We start from the raw sequence: 20,212 nt of genomic DNA on the forward strand, positions 1-20,212 counted from the left end.
GTGCTGCAATGAACATTAGGGTACACATGTCTCTTTCAATTCTGGTTTCCTTGGTGTGTATGCCCAGCAGTGAGATTGCTGGGTTATAAGGTAGTTCTATTTCTAGTTTTTTAAGGAATCTTCACACTGTTCTCCATACTGGGTGTACTAGTTTGTATTCCCACCAACAGTGTAAGAGGGTTCCCTTTTCTCCACACCCTCTCCAGCATTTATTGCTTGTAGACTTTTGGATAGCAGCCATTCTGACTGGTGTGAAATGGTACCTCATAGTGGTTTTGATTTGCATTTTTTCTGATAATGAGTGATGTTGAGCATCTTTTCATGTGTTTGTTAGCCATCTGTATGTCTTCTTTGGAGAAATGTCTGTTTAGTTCTTTGGCCCATTTTTTGATTGGGCCGTTTATTTTTCTGAAATTGGGCTGTAGGAGTTGCTTGTATATTTTTGAGATTAATTCTTTGTCAGTTGCTTCATTTGCAATTATTTTCTCCCATTCTGAAGTCTGTCTTTTCACCTTGCTTATAATTTCCTTTGTTGTGCAGAAGCTTTTAATTTTAATTAGATCTCATTTGTTTATTTTTGCTTTTATTTACATTACTCTGGGAGGTGGGTCATAGAGGATCCTGCTATGATTTATGTTGGAGAGTGTTTTGTCTATGTTCTCCTCTAGGAGTTTTATAGTTTCTGGTCTTATGTTTAGATCTCTAACCCATTTTGAGTTTCTTTTTGTGTATGGTGTTAGAAAGTGTTCTAGTTTCATTCTTTTATAAGTGGTTGACCAGTTTTCCCAGCACCACTTGTTAAAGAGATTGTCTTTTCTCCATTGTATATTCTTGCCTCCTTTGTCAAAGATAATGTGTCCATAGGTGCATGGATTTATCTCTGGGCTCTCTATTTTGTTCCATTGATCTATATTTCTGTCTTTGTGCCAGTACCATACTGTCTTGATGACTGTGGCTTGTTAGGCAGGTTGATTCCTCCAGTTCCATTCTTCTTTCTCAAGATTGCTTTTCTGGCCACAATGCAGTAATATTAGATCTGAATTACAGGAGAAAAACTATTAAAAATTCCAACATATGGAGGCTGAACAACACACTACTGAATAACCAACAAATCACAGAAGAAATCAAAAAAGAAATCAAAATATTCATAGAAATGAATGAAAATGAAAACACAACAACCCAAAACCTATGGGACACTGTAAAAGCAGTGCTAAGAGGAAGGTTCATAGCAATACAGGCATACCTCAAGAAACAAGAAAAAAGTCAAATAAATAACCTAACTCTACACCTAAAGCAACTAGAAAAGGAAGAAATGAAGAACCTCAGGGTTAGTAGAAAGAAAGAAATCTTAAAAATTAGGGCAGAAATAAATGCAAAAGAAACAAAAGAGACCATAGCAAAAATCAACAAAGTCAAAAGCTGGTTCTTTGAGAAGATAAATAAAATTGACAAACCATTAGCCAGACTTATCAAGAAACAAAGGGAGAAAAAATCAAATCAATAAAATTAGAAATGAAAATGGAGAGATCACAACAGACAACACAGAAATACAAAGGATCTTAAGAGACTACTGTCAGCAATTATATGCCAATAAAATCGACAACTTGGAAGAAATGGACAAATTCTTAGAAAAGTACAACTTTCCAAAACTGAACCAGGAAGAAATAGAAAATCTTAACAGACCCATCACAAGCACGGAAATGGAAACTGTAATCAGAAATCTTCCAGCAAACAAAGGCCCAGGACCAGATGGCTTCACAGCTGAATTCTACCAAAAATTTAGAGAAGAGCTAACACCTATCCTACTCAAACTCTTCCAGAAAATTGCAGAGGAAGGTAAACTTCCAAACGCATTCTATGAGGCCACCACCACCCTAACACCAAAACCTGAAAAAGATGGCACAAAAAAAGAAAACTACAGGCCAATATCACTGATGAATATAGATGCAAAAATCCTTAACAAAATTCTAGCAAACAGAATCCAACAACACATTAAAAAGATCATACATCATGAACAAGTGGGCTTTATCCCAGGGATGCAAGGATTCTTCAATATCTGCAAACCAGTCAATGTAATACCATTAACAAATTGAAAAATAAAAACCATATGATTATCTCAATAGATGCAGAGAAAGCCTTTGCCAAAATTCAACATCCATTTATGATAAAAACTTTCCAGAAAGCAGAAATAGAAGGAACATACCTCAACATAATAAAAGCTATATATGACAAACCCACAGCAAGCATTATCCTCAATGGTGAAAAATTGAAAGCATTTCCCCTAAAATGAGGAACAAGACAAGGGTGCCCATGCTCGCCACTACTATTCAACATAGTTTTCAAAATTTTGGCCACAGCAATCAGAGGATAAAAAGAAATAAAAGGAATCCAAATTGGAAAAGAAGAAGTAAAACTGTTTGTAGATGACATGATCCTCTACATAGAAAACCCTAAAGACTCCACCAGAAAATTACTAGAGCTAATCAATAAATATAGTAAAGTTGCAGGATATAGAATCAACACACAGAAATCCCTTGCACTCCTATAAACTAATAATTAGAAAGAGAAATGAAGGAAACAATTCTATTCACCATTGCAACAAAAAGAATAAAATACTTAGGAATATATCTACCTATGGCATCTGGTCCCATAACTTCATGGGAAATAGGGAAACAGTGGAAACAGTGTCAGACTTTATTTTTTTGGGCCCCAAAATCACTGCAGATGGTGACCGCAGCCATGAAATTAAAAGACACTTATTCCTTGGAAGAAAAGTTATGACCAACCTAGATAACCTATTGAAAAGCAGAGACATTACTTTGCCAACAAAGGTCCATCTAGTCAAGGCTATGGTTTTTCCAGTGGTCATGTATGGATGTGAGAGTGGGACTGTGAAGAAAGCTGAGTGCTGAAGAATTGATGCTTTTGAACTGTGGTGTTGGAAAAGACTCTTGAGAGTCCCTTGGACTGCAAGGAGATCCAACCAGTCCATTCTGAAGGAGATCAGCCCTGGGATTTCTTTGGAAGGAATGATGCTAAAGCTGAAACTCTAGTACTTTGGCCACCTCATGAGAAGAGTTGACTCATTGGAAAAGACTCTGATGCTGGGAGGGATTGGGGGCAGGAGGAGAAGGGGACGACAGAGGATGAGATGGTTGGATGGCATCACCGACTTGATGGATGTGAGTTTGAGTGAACTCCAGGAGATGGTGATGGACAGGGAGGCCTGGCCTGCTGCAATTCATGGGGCCACAGAGAGTCGGACACGACTGAGCAACTGAACTGAACTGAACTGAAAGATATAAAAGACCTATATATAGAAAACTATAAAACACTGGTGAAAGAAATCAAAGAGGACACTAATAGATGGAGAAATATACCGTGTTCAAGGATCAGAAGAATAAATATAGTGAAAATGAATATACTACCCAAAGCAATCTATAGATTCAATGCAATCCCTATCAAACTACCAATGGTATTTTTCACAGAGCTGGAATGAATAATTGCACAATTTGTATAGAAATACAATGTCTTTAATTACTATACATTATAGTAAGTCTTAAGATCAGAGAGTGTACAAATCCTTCAAGTTAGTTCTTTTTCAAGATTGCTTTGGCTATCAGTGTCAACTTGTCAATTTCTATGAAAAATCTTGTGGAATTTTGCTTCGTATTGTATTGATCTATAGATCAATTTTGGAAGAGCTGATATAATTTTGAGTCCTCCAATTTACAAGCATGTTACCTCTGTTTATTAATCTTGGTCTTTGTCAGAAAGTGTGAAGGGTCTGAGATGTTATCCTACCTACAAGATAAAAGATTATCCAGCTACAGTTTCATAGATACTGGTGGAAGATAAACTCCTTGATTAGAATCAAACGAGCTTATTATGCAAGCACAGCAGGCAGCATAAGCTTTATGTTTGTTTCATTTCTTTTACTCTGCAGTTCTTACTCTTGCCTGGAAAATCCCATGGACGGAGGAGCCTGGTGGGCTGCAGTCTGTGGGGTCGCTAAGAGTCGGACTTGACTGAGAGACTTCACTTTCACTTTTCACTTTCATGCATTGGAGAAGGAAATGGCAACCCACTCCAGTGTTCTTGCCTGGAGAATCCCAGGGATGGGGGAGCCTGGTGGGCTGCCGTCTCTGGGGTCACACAGAGTTGGACACGACTGAAGCGACTTAGCAGCAGCAGCAGTTCTATGAGCCCCCGTGGCTGTTGGGTACACAGGTCTGTGTCACAATTGAGGTATACCAAATTCAGGAAACTCTCAATCTTATGAGGGAACCACTGGCAAATCTGCCTAGCTTTTGCCCCAGAGGACACATTAGCATTAATATCCTGAATTGCAAGCAGAACTCTCATTTGCCCTAGAGGGAGATGTCATTCTGTCTCTTAAGCTGTTTGCTATACAAGCATCCTTGAAAAGATAGTCCAAAGTAAAAGCTGTTCCAGGACATGCAGAAATAGAGGGATCCATGAAGACTTGTCCCTCAACAATTCCTATATACATTCTTGACTTCTGCTGAATTTTTCCATGAGCATGCTACTCTGTTGGTCACTCTTACTAATTTGATTGACAGGGGCTGGGATCCAATCCATTCAGTTTGCCTAATGTGACATTTAACTAAGGTTAATTTCAATGGGACTCCCAGTAGTATGCTGAAACCAGTCTGTAGTATTGACCTCAGCCATGCCTCCCTAGGGTACCAGGCCTAACAAGCCGAAGAAATTCCATAAACTATCAGTGTCTGTTTTAGAAAGCCAGGTAGCTTTCTTAAATTTCAGTATTGACTGTTCCACTGAGACAATACCACAGTTACAACAGGAAATATTAGCTATTGTGTAAATTCCACCATTGGCTCCAAGAAGGGAGTCTGCATGTGTGTGTTGCTTCAGTTACGTCCAACTCTTGTGACCCCATGGACTATAGCCTGCCAGGCTCCTCTGTCCATGAAATTCTCCAGGCAAGAATACTGGAGTTGGTTGCCATTTCCTTCCCCAGGGGATCTTCCTGACCCAGGGATTGAACCTGGGTCTCCCGCATTGCAGACAGACTCTTTACTGACTGAGCCACCAGGGAAGACCATGTCTCAAATAGATCCAGGTTAGCATCTTAATGGATTGACAGTGCTGATGGCAAGATAATTTCTTCTTCCCCTCAAATCTAACAGATCTTCAGAATGAATCTCAGTGGCCTGACTTGGTACATCTCTGTCCTTGAAGCAATTCTGTGGTCAGGATGATGGAATGTGCTAAGTCATTTGATCACCTCCAGAACCTTGGAATAAAGCCCAATTAAAATGTTTATAAAACTATCACTGCTGCTGCTGCTGCCTTTCCCAGGATGGATCTTGAGCAGTTGTCACTTGTGTTTGTCACCAGATTCCATATCAAGTCAAAGTCATAGGTCAGTGTCTAGCTACGAAAGAGGACTGGGTGAGTGGAAGTCTGCCTTTTAACTTTGATAGTGGGAAGGATCTCTGCCTCCCTTGGCTTCTTAGCTAGAGCTGCCTACAAACTTAGAGGTTTGGATCTGGATGGCTAAAAAAGAATGACATAATCATTTGTGGATGACTTGTACTTGGGATGATAAACATACTAGAGAATTTATTTCAATTGATGCTTTGTGAATCCAAGTGGAGGGCAGTTAAGATTTTCAGTTAGTAATTAAATTTTGTTTTTGTTAGTTGTAATAACTTTCAAAGATACTAAAATTCCTGCTTCCTGTCTCATGTTTATATATTTAAATTCTTTTTTATACACAGTTTTGGTGATGAATAAGCCAAGAGACACCTTTGTGTCTGTTTGTGTTTCATGTAACAGTATGAGATTTTGGAGATTCTGTTAACTGCCTTATGGAGTTATGATTCATCCTATGTGAGGTCTTGCTTTCTGGAAAACGACTTCCCCAAGCATACCCCTTGGTGTTAAATAGGGAAGGGTTCTAAGGTTAAATGTGTTTGCTTGAAACTAAAATAAACAAACTCTTTTAGTGTAGGGCTTTTTAGAGTTGTTAACATGTATTGTAAATCATCAAAAAGGGACTCGCATGCAGCATTTCCCAAACTTATCTCACAGTAGAGTGCCAGGTTGGCTCAGTCCAGCTAAGTTAGAAGATTTAGGACTATTGCTACATTCCATTGTGTTTGGATGTGGAACATTTTCCTCAAAAGCATCACTTAGGACCAGTGGTTTAGGGAACACAGTTTGGAAAACTCCAGACTAAGTTCACAAATAGAACCACATTAACTTGTGGATTCATGGTCTGTTTATGTTCAAGGCCAAAAAGTTTATTGTGACTTCAGTGTTAAGGTCACCGGCTAAGTGTTATCAGTGTAATTATAAAATTCCCTGGTTGCTCAGTGGTAAAGAATTTGCCTACAATATAGGAGCTATGGGTTCGATTTGTGGCTCAGGAAGATCCCCTGGAGAAGGAAATGGCAATCCACTTCAGTATTCTCGCTTGGGAAATCCCATGGACCAAGAAGCCTGGCAGGTTATAGTTCAATGGGTTGCAAAGAGTTGGACATGAATTAGCAACTAAACAATGACAAGTATGTATTTAGAAGATTGTTTACAGCTATGTTTTGAACACCTACCTTCGATCATAAGTTACACTTTTTACATGGAAGTTTTAAGTGTCAGTGAATATATACAAACAAATATATTTATCAGATCAGATCAGTCGCTCAGTCGTGACCGACTCTTTGTGACCCCATGAATCACAGCACGCCAGGCCTCCCTGTCCATCACCAACTCCTGGAGTTCACTGAGACTCACGTCCATCGAGTCAGTGATGCCATCCAGCCAACTCATCCTCTGTCGTCCCCTTCTCCTCCTGCCCCCAATCCCTCCCAGCATCAGAGTCTTTTCCAATGAGTCAACTCTTCGCATGAGGTGGCCAAAATACTGCAGTTTCACAGGGCTGATCTCCTTCAGAATGGACTGGTTGGATCTCCTTGCAGTCCAAGGGACTCTCAAGAGTCTTCTCCAACACCACAGTTCAAAACCATCAATTCTTTGGTGCTCAGCCTTCTTCACAGTCCAACTCTCACATCCATACATGACCACAGGAAAAACCAAAACCATAGCCTTGACTAGACGAACCTTTGTTGGCAAAGTAATGTCTCTGCTTTTGAATATGCTATCTAGGTTGGTCATAGCTTTCCTTCCAAGGAGTAAGCGTCTTTTAATTTCATGGCTGCAGTCACCATCTGTAGTGATTTTGGAGCCCAGAAAAATAAAGTCTGACACTGTTTCCACTGTTTCCCCATCTATTTCCCATGAAGTGGTGGGACCAGATGCCATGATCTTCGTTTTCTGAATGTTGAGCTTTAAGCCAACTTTTTCACTCTCCTCTTTCACTTTCATCAAGAGGCTTTTTAGTTCCTCTTCACTTTCTGCCATTAGGGTCTTGTCATCTGCATATCTGAGGTTATTGATATTTCTCCCAGCAGTCTTGATTCCAGCTTGTGTTTCTTCCAGTCCAGCGTTTCTCATGATGTACTCTGCATATAAGTTAAATAAGCAGGGTGACAATATACAGCCTTGATGTACTCCTTTTCCTATTTGGAACCAGTCTGTTGTTCCATGTCCAGTTTTAACTGTTGCTTCCTGACCTGCATACAAATTTCTCAAGAGGCAGATCAGGTGTTCTGGTATTCCCATCTCTTTCAGAATTTTCCACATATATAAATAAATATATAAAAATATATTTATATATATAAATACAAATATATACAAATATATATATAAATATAGATAGATACATTTGATTATATAATTTCATATTGAAATAAACTGATTTTAGAGCTATACAAAACTTCAGTTAAGGACAGATAGGTCCAAGAAGAAGAGAGATGGACCTGTACTCTCTAGGTTTCTAAACAGTACCCTGCCTCCAGGATGACATTGTCATGGATGTTAGGCTCACCCAGGTTTCACAAGGCAGGCTTCCCAGGTGGCTCAGTTGTAAAGAATCCACCTACCAGTGTAGGAGGCACAGGTTTGATCCTTGGGTTGGGAAGATGCCCTGAAGAAGGGAATGGCAACCCACTCCAGTATTCTTGCCTAGGAAATCCCATGGACAGAGGAGCCTGGCAGGCCCACAGTCCATGGGGTCGCTAAGAGTCGGATACAACTGAGCGACTAAACAACAACAACAACAAGGTTTAACAATTGGGTCAGTTGATTATTCTGGGCAAACCATTGTCTCAACTTGAGTGCTACCTCAAAAACGATGGATGAGGATTAAATAGAGGACTCTTCACTGTTAAAGGACCAGATGATATAAGGGAAGAGAGAGAAATCAGGAAATGTGCAATTTATGTTAAATCAGAGAAAACAATTCTAATGACTTGGAGGAGTACAAGTACTTTTGTACATTTATTTGTGGGTATTGGATACTGAATATGTGAATTTTTATATAAAAATTATTCACTCAGAAACCCTGTATCATCATCATCATTGCCATCATCATCACCATATTCTGCCATCAGTTGCTAGACCATTTACTATGAAAGAGGAACATTATTGCTTCAATTCTGATATTTTAAACGTGGTGGAATTTTAGGTGATGGAAGAGGGAAGCTCCTAAATGGGAAGCTAGTTTTGAAAAGAGTTAGCTTTTGTTTCTGCTTGCACCCAGTCAAAATAGTCAATTCAGTGAGAATTCTCTCTTAATTGATCTGTCCAGTTGTTTGTGAGTCAGCCAGGATTTCCCTGTACTTTGAGGAGTATAACTGATTGATGACAGTCTGCAGTATTGCTCCAAGGAGGGTAAAACCTGAAAATGTTATTCAGGTGTACCAATGGCCTGTTAGCTTTGTGTAATTATATTTAATATTCAAATAGACTGCCTTTTTATAGATATGAAAAGGGAGGCTAGTAAACATTTGCTTGGAGGCTTTTCTTTCTGGCATCTACTGCTGTTGGTATATTTATCTATGTATTTAAACATGTTCATCATTGTGAATGAGCATAGCCTGCATATCTCTGATGTGAATGTTGTTTGTTACTGAATTGCAGATCAGTATTTTTGAAAGCTGGGAGATAAACAGGACAACTTCATCCCATAAATCTTACCACCTGACTCATCAAATTGAAGTTCCTATTGAAACAAGGAAAACATCTTTAATCATGAAAATATTTGGAAACTGCAAGCATATCTCTATTTGGAATTTGGGAGATAATTAAAATGGACAAGTTATGATTGATTAGCTCATAAAGAATGGGTTCATTAAAAGGCAGTTGGTTCTCTTTTTATCCTATGTCAACACCCCATCAATAGGAATTAAGAAAACAGCATAACTGGGTTCTAGCTCCTTGCTGAGGGCAATTAATCAGAAGAGTGGGGACATAAATTGAAATGATGCCAAAGAAATCAACCTGTTTTTCCATCTACCTTTATCTTTGTTACTTCTTATAGACCATCTTAATATTTTGATCATTGATTTGTGTATTAGTTGATAGATTTTAGGGGAAATTCTCAGGTATTTTGAATTTTTACATTAATAAATAATAATTTTTACATTTTCATATTAATAGGTTTACTTTACTAGAAACAAACTTGTATATGATTATTCCTTTAATTCAAATATGAGAAATATTTGTTTTATTCTAGTTTTTAAAGTAGTGAAGAGCTATTTTTATCTTGAAATGCTGTAACAGAACATTAAGACTCCTTAAAACCTTTGGAGGAAAGGCCAGGGTTTTAATAAATAAATGTTAATAATATGAAATGCCATATGGGTAGAAAAATAAAAGCATAAAATCAATTCTAAAAAGAAAACTGTCAATATTCTCTGACAACCTGTTACTCGTTACCTGATATGAATCTTCAAAAAGGTTTGTGTGTTCTACTTTGTATGGCTCCAGTTCAATTTCAATTTATTTTTAAAATTAGTTTGGAAGGGCAGCCGCCAGGCACACAGATAATACAGCCGATGCTGTCATTTGGCAATCTGGTTCTGACTACCAGGTTGGTTTTTCCTGCTCCCAGATTCTCAGTCATTGAGACTCTTGTGTTTCTTGTATATTACTTTGAGGTAATTTTATAAGCAAATCCTATGCCAACCACTCAGGCTGACACTTGAGAGAAAAGGTTAACAACAGATTCTCCTGTAGTCATTTGAGAAAGTTAACATTTGAGTTCTCAAAAAGATGATCAGTCCAATGAGTGTTAGCACTTGGATTTTCACCCTTTAGGAGTGTGTATATTTTAATATTGGCTTATTTTCTAGCCCCTTTGGAGGACTAGGTATTATATTGCCATACTTTTTAAAAATCTTTTTTTTTCCCCACTTTTTAAAATTTCTAATGGAGGATAATTGTTTTACAATGTTTTACATTATTTTACAACGTTGTACTGGTTTCTTCCATACAACAACGTGAATCAGCCATAAGAATACACGTCTCCTCCCTCATGAACCTCCCTTCTTGAACCTCCTTTCCACCCCTCTATGTTGTCACAGAGCACTGGGTTGAACTCCCTGTGTTATACAGTAACTTCCCGTTCAGTTCAGTTCAGTTCAGTCGCTTAGTCGTGTCCGACTCTCTGCGACCCCATGAATTGCGGCACGCCAGGCGTCCCTCTCATTAGGTGTTTTATATATGATGATGTATGTCTTTCAATGCTGCTCTTTCAATTCATACCCCTCTCCTTTCACTACTGTGTCTGCAAGTCTGTTCTTTATGTCTGCATCTCTAGTCCTACCCTGCAAATAGGTGCATTAGTACCATTTTTCTAGATTCCATATGTACACATTAATATGTGATATTTGTTTTTCTCTTTCTGACTTACTTCACTCTATAATAGGCTCTAGGTTCATCCACCTCACTAGAGCCAACTCAAACTCATTCCTTTCTATATTACCATACTTTTAAATAATAAAATTATTCCAAAGAACTCTGAGAATAATTATAAATAGCTAAATTGACACCTTTGTTGAGATTTAAAAGAAGATTCCAGAATCTTTGATTGTTTAGCTTTTTTTTTTTTTTAACCTCAGAGTGTTTTGGTCTCCAAATGCAATCAGGGGTGAACTGGCTTCACAATTAATGACCTAATTTTGCAGCACTGCATGCTGCTCCCCAACATTGATCTGACTGGGAGGCAAGTCTGTTAAACGTGATGTCAGCAGGAATTATTTTGACAGCTGCCAGAAGCAGTAACATAAGACTCAGGAGGTTTTCATTTTAGAGTGTGGTGGTCTAGAATATTGGTCTGGTATATACATACTAATGGACAATCCAGGGTAGTAGCACAGTATTTAAGAGAAGAATCCATAAGGAAAAGTGATCACATTAATGGAGCATTGGGAGCTAAGGCTGAAACACACAAAAATATCCTCTTTAATGTCAAATTAGAACAACAGAATCCAAGCACATTCTTCCTTTTGATGGTCTCTGGTATTGCTTTACTGGCATGAAAAGTGATTCCGAACCATATGAAATGCCATCTCTGATACATGGAGTATTGGCTGTTGACAGGTCCCTCTTAATCTGAAGAGAGTGCTTCTGCGGATGGGCTGCAGTTTTCATTCTCAGGATTGATGATCCAACATCAGATTACATGATAAACTTGCTCAAAGCATGGTCTTGTGTTTTCTGACACTGTTAGATAAACATTCAGTGCCTGCATTTCAGAGTGGTAACACAAGGATGAATCAAATAGCAAATTAAATTTAGGTATGCCATCTGCTGCCTTTATTTTATGAATTCCAGCCCATAGGATATTGACTGGGCATGAATGTATAAGCCGTTGTCTTTTATTGTTGGACTTACCACAAACATTGGACAAATGTTCATCCATGCTGTCAGTCTTCTTAGAAAGAGTAAGATTCAGCAAAAAGAATTGTTTTCAGTTGTTGTAAGTTTTTCGTTTTAATAAAAATAACCCTCAACAGAAGAAAAAACAGCATGTACTCATTTCTCCAAGTGCAACATCTCAGCAGGCTTTAGGAACTCATCCACAAGGGGTAAATTGTTTAATGCGTAATTGTAAGCAGAACTGTAAAAAGCCATATTAGGCTTTCATGATTTTATTCTCTTCTTCTGGTGAAAGATCATTACTTCTCCCTGGGCTCCCAATGGTTAAGCCTCTTACAATGTTTCCATTTCCAAGAAAGTTCTTGATTTCTTCTGCTGGTGATTCTTACGCCGTGTCTTTCCTTCACCAGGGTTTCTTTAAGAAATGATGTTTTTCCAAATGTTTTTGAGGAAATTTTCTTATCTCTTTCCAAAACCTAAATTTTAAAACGTCTCCATTTTGGAAGGACAACAGGTATATTATCTTTGAGCAGTTTAATATAAAGTATTAATTTATAGACCTGAAATTACAGTTTGGGGCTATCGTTCTTTTAATACCTGTTTCCAGTTCTTTAGCAGCATTTGCTCAGATGCAGTGGTTACCAGGATTAGTAAGAACTGCTTTTCAAGGACTTTTATAGATTTTTAGCCCACACATAAAATGAGTTCTCTGTTTCTGAGGCTAATAAAAGTCTTAATGATATGTGCATCCAACAGATGGGACAGAGGACAATTTTGGCAGTGGACAGTTGAAATCTGCCCTCGGTTTTTTATATAAGGCTCTTGCTAAAGTCAATAAAAGGTAATTTTCACACACGATTTAGTCCAGAGTATAAAATATGGGAAAGAGGGGCTGGTTTAAGTCCAATGGGCATAAGGGTAGCAGTTGGTAAAAGTTTTGTTTGATGGCAAATTGTAACCAACAGACTGACAAGTTGATTAAGAGTGACACGTGGTGGGCAATGGCAGGGCTTCAGGGGCTGAGAGAATGGCAGAGCTGAAGTAATTATTCCCCAACATATTTTGGCATAAGCCTTGATGGTTTTTTTTTTTTTTTGTGATGATTTTTTAAAAAGCTCTCTCTTTTTCTCTTTTCTGTTTCCAGTCTTTCTTTTAAAAAAAAAAAACACTAATTTTTATTGCAATATAGTTTCTTTACAATGTTGCATTAGTTTCTACTGTACAGCAAAATGAATCAGCTCTGTCACTGGTACCCACATTTTTTTCTTGGCCGTTCCATGCAACATGCAGGATCTTAGTTCCCTGGCCAGGGATGAGATCTGTGTGCCCTTCATTGAGAGTACAGAGTCTTAACTACTGGACTTCCAAGGAAGCCCTCATACCCATTCTAAAAATCATTCATTTCCTCATTTCAGATTAGCCTTTTGTCCATCAAATGAAAATTTTACAAAAATTAATCCCTCATGAGATTACCTTAAAGGTATCAAGCAGATTCAGAATATAGTGTCCATTCCTGCCATGCAGGGTCTGGTGTGTGGCTCAAATCTGCTGATGTGAAAGAGTGACTCCATATATTCATCCTGGTTATGGGAGGGGATGTTATGTTTAATGCAGATAAGACTTTAAAGGGGGTGAGAAAGAGTCTAGAGACAGGTTCATAGGTGAAAATAATGGAAGCTGTCAGGACTTTATTCTTTCATGCACTTATTAAATGAATTGTTAATGATTTATGCATAGCTTAATAGCTTCATGTATTTTGGGAATTAAAAAAGAGTCAGCAATATTTTTGGCATGCATTATTTTATTTGATGTCAGTGATCTCTGAATATGGTTTAAATACCTGTGGTGGATTCATGTTGATATATGGCAAAACCAATACAATATTGTAAAGTAAAAAAAAAATGTATGCATGGTAGGTATACTGAACAGTTTTATATTTTAGCTCATATTATTGTTCAATCTTAAAAGGCAGGTACTGGAACTCTGGCTTTCCCAATGGCTCAGCGGGTAAAGAATCTGCCTGCAATGCAGGAAACACATGAGGTGCGGGTTTGATCCCTGGCTTGGGAAGAACCCCTGGAGGAGGAAATGTCAACCCACTCTAGTATTCTTGCCTGAAGAGTCCCATGGACAGAGGAGCGTGGTGGGCTACATACAGTCCATTAGTTGCAAAGGGCTAGACACGACTAACACACACTGTAATTTACACACCAAAAATACATGACAAATGAGAACTGGGCTTAGAGTCACGGAATTAATGATATTTTGTTGGACTACTGCAAGATTTCTTAATCTTAGCATTATTGACATTTTGATTCAGTTCAGTTCAGTTGCTCAGTCATGTCTGACTCTTTGTGACCCCATGAACTGCAGCATGCCAGGCCTCCCTGTCCATCACCAACTCCCAGAGTTCACTCAAACTCACATCCATCGAGTTGGTGATGCCATCCAACCATCTCATCCTCTGTCGTCCCCTTCTCCTCCTGCCCACAATCCCTCCCAGCATCAGAGTCTTTTCCAATGAGTCAACTCTTCTCATGAGGTGGCCAAAGTACTGGAGTTTCAGCTTTAGCATCATTCCTTCCAAAGAACACCCAGGACTGATCTCCTTTAGGATGGACTGGTTGGATCTCCTTGCAGTCCAAGGGACTCTCAAGAATCTTCTCCAACACCACAGTTCAAAAGCATCAATTCTTCGGCGCTCAGCTTTCTTCACAGTCCAACTCTCACATCCATACATGACCACTGGAAAAACCATAGCCTTGACTAGATGGACCTTTGTTGGCAAAGTAGTGTCTCTGCTTTTCAATATGATATCTAGGTTAGTCATAACTTTTCTTCCAAGGAGTAAGCGTCTTTTAATTTTATGGCTGCAATCACCATCTGCAGTGATTTTGGAGCCCCCCAAAATAAAGTCTGACACTGTTTCCATGTTTCCCCATCTCTTTCCCATGAAGTGATGGGACCAGATGCCATGATCTTCATTTCTGAATGTTGAGCTTTAAGCCAACTTTTTCACTCTCCTCTTTCACTTTCATCAAGAGGCTTTTTAGCTCCTCTTCACTTTCTGCCATAAGGGTGGTGTCATCTGCATATCTGAGGTTATTGATATTTCTCCCAGCAATCTTGATTCCAGCTTGTGCTTCTTCCAGCCCAGTGTTTCTCATGATACACTCTGCATAGTAGTTAAATAAGCAGGGTGACAATATACAGCCTTAGTGTACTCCTTTTCCTATTTGGAACAAGTCTGCTGTTTTTTTTTATTGTGGTTGTCGTTCTCTGTTTGAGGACTATCCTGTGCATTTTAGTCTGTTTAGCAACATTTCTGGACTCTGCCAGTTAGATGTCAGTAGTAACCCCCCCACGCCCTCTGCGTTATGACAGCTAAAAATGTCTTCAGATTTTGCCAAATGTCCTCATCCAGGGCTAAACCTCTCCTGTTGAGAACCACTGATCCACTGATGGATGAGCTTGCTTCCAAGTCAAGCTAAGGCTTCTGAGCTTTAGTAAGACTATAGACCCAGATGAAGAGGCCAATCAGGAAGAAGGCTTACATGTAATATGTTTAGATTAGACATCAGTCATGACTTTTTGATGGTTCCATCAGCACCTGTGAGAACTCATCCGAGCATTCAGTCATAAGACAATATCAGTGATAGTGAGATTATTACATGCCAGCCCTGGAGCACAATGCTTGCTCTGGTAGATTATTTTCTGGAACTGAGCAGTAAAGAGAGGTTGGTGGCTTTGTAGGCAGCTGTGGTTTTGTGAGGTGAAGTGAGTGGAACAACTGTGCATGCGTGTAAGTCACATCAGTCGTGTCTGACTCTTTGTGACCCTATGGACTATAGCTCACCAGCCCCTCAGTCTCTGGGCTTCTCCAAGCAAGAATACTGCAATGGGTTGCCATGCCCTCCTCCAGGGGATTGTTCAGACCCAGGGATTGAACCCGTGTCTCCCAAGGCTCCTGCATTGCAGGTTCTTCACTGCTGAGCCACCAGGGAAGCCCCAGAACAACTGTACCCAGGGCAAAAGAAACCCTGAAACTTGCCCTGAGAAGTGGAAGCTGAAATGCTACAAACTAGAAAGCAGCAGCTGCTGCTGCTAACTCGCTTCAGTCATGTCCGACTCTGTGTGACCCCATAGACAGCAGCCCACCAGGCTCCACCGTCCCTGGGATTCTCCAGGCAAGAACACTGGAGTGGGTTGCCATTTCCTTCTCCAGTGCATGAAAGTGAAAAGTGAAAGTGAAGTCGCTCAGTCATGTCCGACTCTTCACGACCCCATGGAGTGCAGCCTACCAGGCTCCTCGCTGAGTACAAAGAGGGTGGCAATTACTGAGTGAGATGCTTTTCTTCACTAGAAGTACCTTGAGTTCTTTCAAGTTCCTTAGTGTTTATTCCTTCTGAACAAGCACTGAACAATCTACAAGCACTTCCAGTCCCCTAGGGAAACCTGAGTTCCCTGGCACAGTCCAGCTGGGCCGGGAGCCCATGACCACAGTAAATGGAGTGATGCTTTCTCACTGTTCCCCACATTTCTTGGGCTTAATTTCTTCTGCCCTTTCCCAGTGAAGACAGGCTGGGGCAGGGGCAACTAGGAGCTGAGTACTTCTAATTTCTTTCTGTTTTGGTTATGATACTACCTCCACAAAGTGAAGTAAAGAAGAGGGACACATTCTTTGCTAAAGTCTTGCCTCTTTGTGATCCAATTAAATGACGTTTGTTATCCTTGACTTTGGGCTTCCCTGGTGGCTCAGTGGTAAAGAATCTGCTTGCAATGCAGGAGACCAGGGTTTGATCCCTGGGTTGGGAAGATCTCCTGGAGAAGGGAATAGCTACTTACTTGCAAAGAGTCAGACACTGAGTGACTCACACACACACATACACAAACACACACCCTTGAAAGTTTCGTGTAACATGTGCTGGACTTCAGTCCACCTAATACTGTTAGGAAAAATCTGTGCAAGCTGCAGGCATCCTTCTTATTTATATTGCTTAATTTTACATTTCACGCATAGTTTTAAAGGAATGTGTTTTAAAAGCATATTGTGTTTATTTAGCTTCTTCCCTGGTATGTGTTTGGAATTTTAAAGAACCAGTATAATTTGCTGATTTCTAAGCTATAGAATTCTTAAAAATATGTAGCTGCTCACTAGGTGATTTAAAAGAGGGTGGTTCAAGACTGGACAGTGTTTCTTAATTTGAAGTGAGATTGTGCTTCAGTGAATGTGAATGCTGAGGATATTTCAGAGGTAGGGGAATGTGGGTAATTATTGAAAACCTGCTTGGTTAGTTGCTCAGACCTTTTAATAACAGACTGTTTCAAGTTGGTTTTGGTCTTTCCAGGCGCTGCTGCTGCTGCGTCGCTTCAGTTGTGTTCGACTCTGTGCGACCCCGTAGACGGCAGCCCACCAGGCTCCCCCGTCCCTGGGGTTCTCCAGGCAAGAACACTGGAGTGGGTTGCCATTTCCTTCTCCAATGCATGAAAGTGAAAAGTGAAAGTGAAGTCTCTCAGTCGTGTCCGACTCCTAGCGAGCCCATGGACTGCAGCCTACCAGGCTCCTCCGTCCATGGGATTTTCTGGGCAAGAGTACTGGAGTGGGGTGCCATTGCCTTCTCCATTCCAGGCGCTATAGTTGCCCAAATGCACTAAGCATTTTCAAACACCTGTGCCCTTACTTGTGTTCTGCCAGCTGCTTGAAATAGATCCATTTAAAAAAAGGTTTATTTATTTGGCTGTTTTGGGTCTTAGTTGCATTGTGTGGGATCTTTAGTTGCAGCGTGTGAACTCTTAGTTGTGGTATGTAGGATCTAGTTCCCTGACTGGGAATCGAACTCAGGCCCTCTGTATTGGGAGCATACAGTCTTAGCCACCGGGCTACCAGGGAAGTCTCTGAAATAGCTTCCTTACTGAAGTCCAGCTGAGGAAATTCTTCACCTCCATCCCACAGTTTATTGAATCCAAGACAGACTGTCCCCTTCCCCATTTTAATGTGTATCAATTTGCTCTGATTCTTACAATGAATAGCAAATTGTAGTCAAATGTGTGACTTCTTTTTTCTTCAGTTCATTTCAGTTCAGTTCAGTCGCTCGGTCGTGTCTGACTCTTTGCGACCCCGTGGACTGCAGCATGCCATGCTTCCCTGTCCATCACCAACTCCCGGAGCTTACTCAAACTCATGTCCATCGAGTTGGTGATGCCATCCAACCATCTCATCCTCTGTTATACCCTTTTCCTCCTGCCTTCAATCTTTCCCAGAATCAGGGTCTTTTCAAATGAGTCAGCTCTTCGAATCAGGTGGCCAAAGTATTGGAATTTCAGCTTCAGCATCAGTCCTTCCAATGAACACCCAGGACTGATCTCCTTTACGAGGGACTGGTTGGATCTCCTTGCAGTCCAAGGGACAAGGGCGTCTTCTCCAACACTACAGCTCAAAAGCATCAATTCTTCGGTGCTCAGCTGTCTTTATAGTCCAACTCTCACATCCATACATGACTACTGGCAAAACCATAGCTTTGACTAGATAGACCTTTGTTGGCAAAGTAATGTCTCTGCTTTTGAATATGCTGTCTAGCTTGGTCGTAACTTTTCTTCCAAGGAGCAAGCGTCTTTTAATTTCATGGCTCCTGTCACCATCTGCAGTGATTATGGCGCCCCCCCCCCCAAATAAAGTCTGTCACTGTTTCCATTGTTTTCCCATCTATTTGCCATGAAGTGATGGGACCAGATGCCATGATCTTCATTTTCTGAATGTTGAGCTTTAAGCCAACTTTTTCACTCTCTTCTTTCACTTTCAGCAAGAGGTTCATTATTCTTTGCTTTCTGCCATAAGGGTGCTGTCATCTGCATATCTGATGTTACTATATTTCTCGGCAGTCTTGATTCCAGCTTTTGCTTCATCTAGTCTGGCATTTCGCATGATGTACTCTGAATATAAATAAGCTGGGTGACAAAATATAGCCTTGACATACTCCTTTTCTGATTTGGAACGAGTCTGTTGTTCCATGTCCAGTTCTAACTGTTACTTCCTGACCTGTATACAGATTTCTCAGGAGGCAGGTCAGATGGTCTGGTATTCCCATCTTCTTGAGAATTTTCCACTGTGTGTTTTGATCCACACAGTCAAAGGCTTTGGCATAGTCAATAAAGCAGAAGTAGATGTTTTTCTGGAACTCTCTCGCTTTTTTGGTGGTCCAATGGATGTCGCCAATTTGATCTCTGGTTCCTCTGCCTTTTCTAAATCTAGCTTGAACATCTGGAAGTTCATGGTTCACGTACTGTTGAAGCCTGGCTTGGAGAATTTTGAGCATTACTTTGCTAGCGTGTGAGATGAGTGCAATTGTGTGGTACTTTGAACATTCTTTGGCATTGCCTTTCCTTGGGATTGGAATGAAAACTGACCTTTTCCAGTCCTGTGGCCACTGCTGAGTTTTCCAAATTTGCTGGCATATTGAGTGCAGCATTTTCACAGCAGCATCTTTTAGGATGTGAAATAGCTCAACTGGAACTTCATCACCTCCACTAGCTTTGTTCGTAGTGATGCTTCCTAAGGCCCACTTGACTTCACATTCCAGGATGTCTGGCTCTAGGTAAGTGATCACACCATTGTGACTATATGAAGCAATAGTTTAGTTTGTAACTGATGGCGATTTAGATTTGATGAAATATAGCGTACGAATCTGCACTGCCAACATGTTGTCCAAGTAGAGATGTGCAGCAGTTGGGAGTGATTGTCTGGGTCTTTGGAGAGGTGAATGTACAAAGTACATGTACTCGTTCTAACATTGTCCAGAGTCTCAATCCTTTACAGCATCAACCCTAAGGCCTGAAAGCACATTCTTGACAGGTTGTGTAAAATCCACATTCCTGAGGATTGCTGAGGAACCAGTGAGGATGTAAACTTATAGAGTTGTGTAACTATCACTGAAATCCAAATTTTAGGACCTTTTTATTACCCCAGAGCGTTCTCTCAGGTTCATGTGCAGGTAATCACTGCTCCCATTTCCAGCTTGAAGCAGTCACTAATTTGCTATTTCCAGTGATTTTCTTTTTCTGGGCATTTTGTATAAATTGAATGCTATAATAAATGATCTTATTCACCTGGGTTATTTCATTTAGCATAATATTTCTTGATGTTCATCCATGTTGTAGTATTTATCAGTGGTGGTGGTTTAGCCACTGTCATGTCCGACTCTTTGCGACTGGATGGACCATAGCCTGCCATGCTTCTCTTTCCACTGTGGTGTATTGCCATTTCCTTCTCCAGGGGATCTTCCCGACCCAGAGATTAAAGCTGAGTCTCTTATACTGCAGGTGGTCTCTTGCTTTGCAGGTGGATTCTTTACTGACTTCATTCCTTTTAATTGCCAAATAATATTTCATTGTCTGAATGGGCCACATTTTGTTTATCCATTTACAGGTTCATGGGTGTTTGGGT

This window comes from Bos mutus, chromosome 1, assembly GCF_027580195.1.
Source record: "Bos mutus isolate GX-2022 chromosome 1, NWIPB_WYAK_1.1, whole genome shotgun sequence".
NCBI lineage: Eukaryota > Metazoa > Chordata > Mammalia > Artiodactyla > Bovidae > Bos > Bos mutus.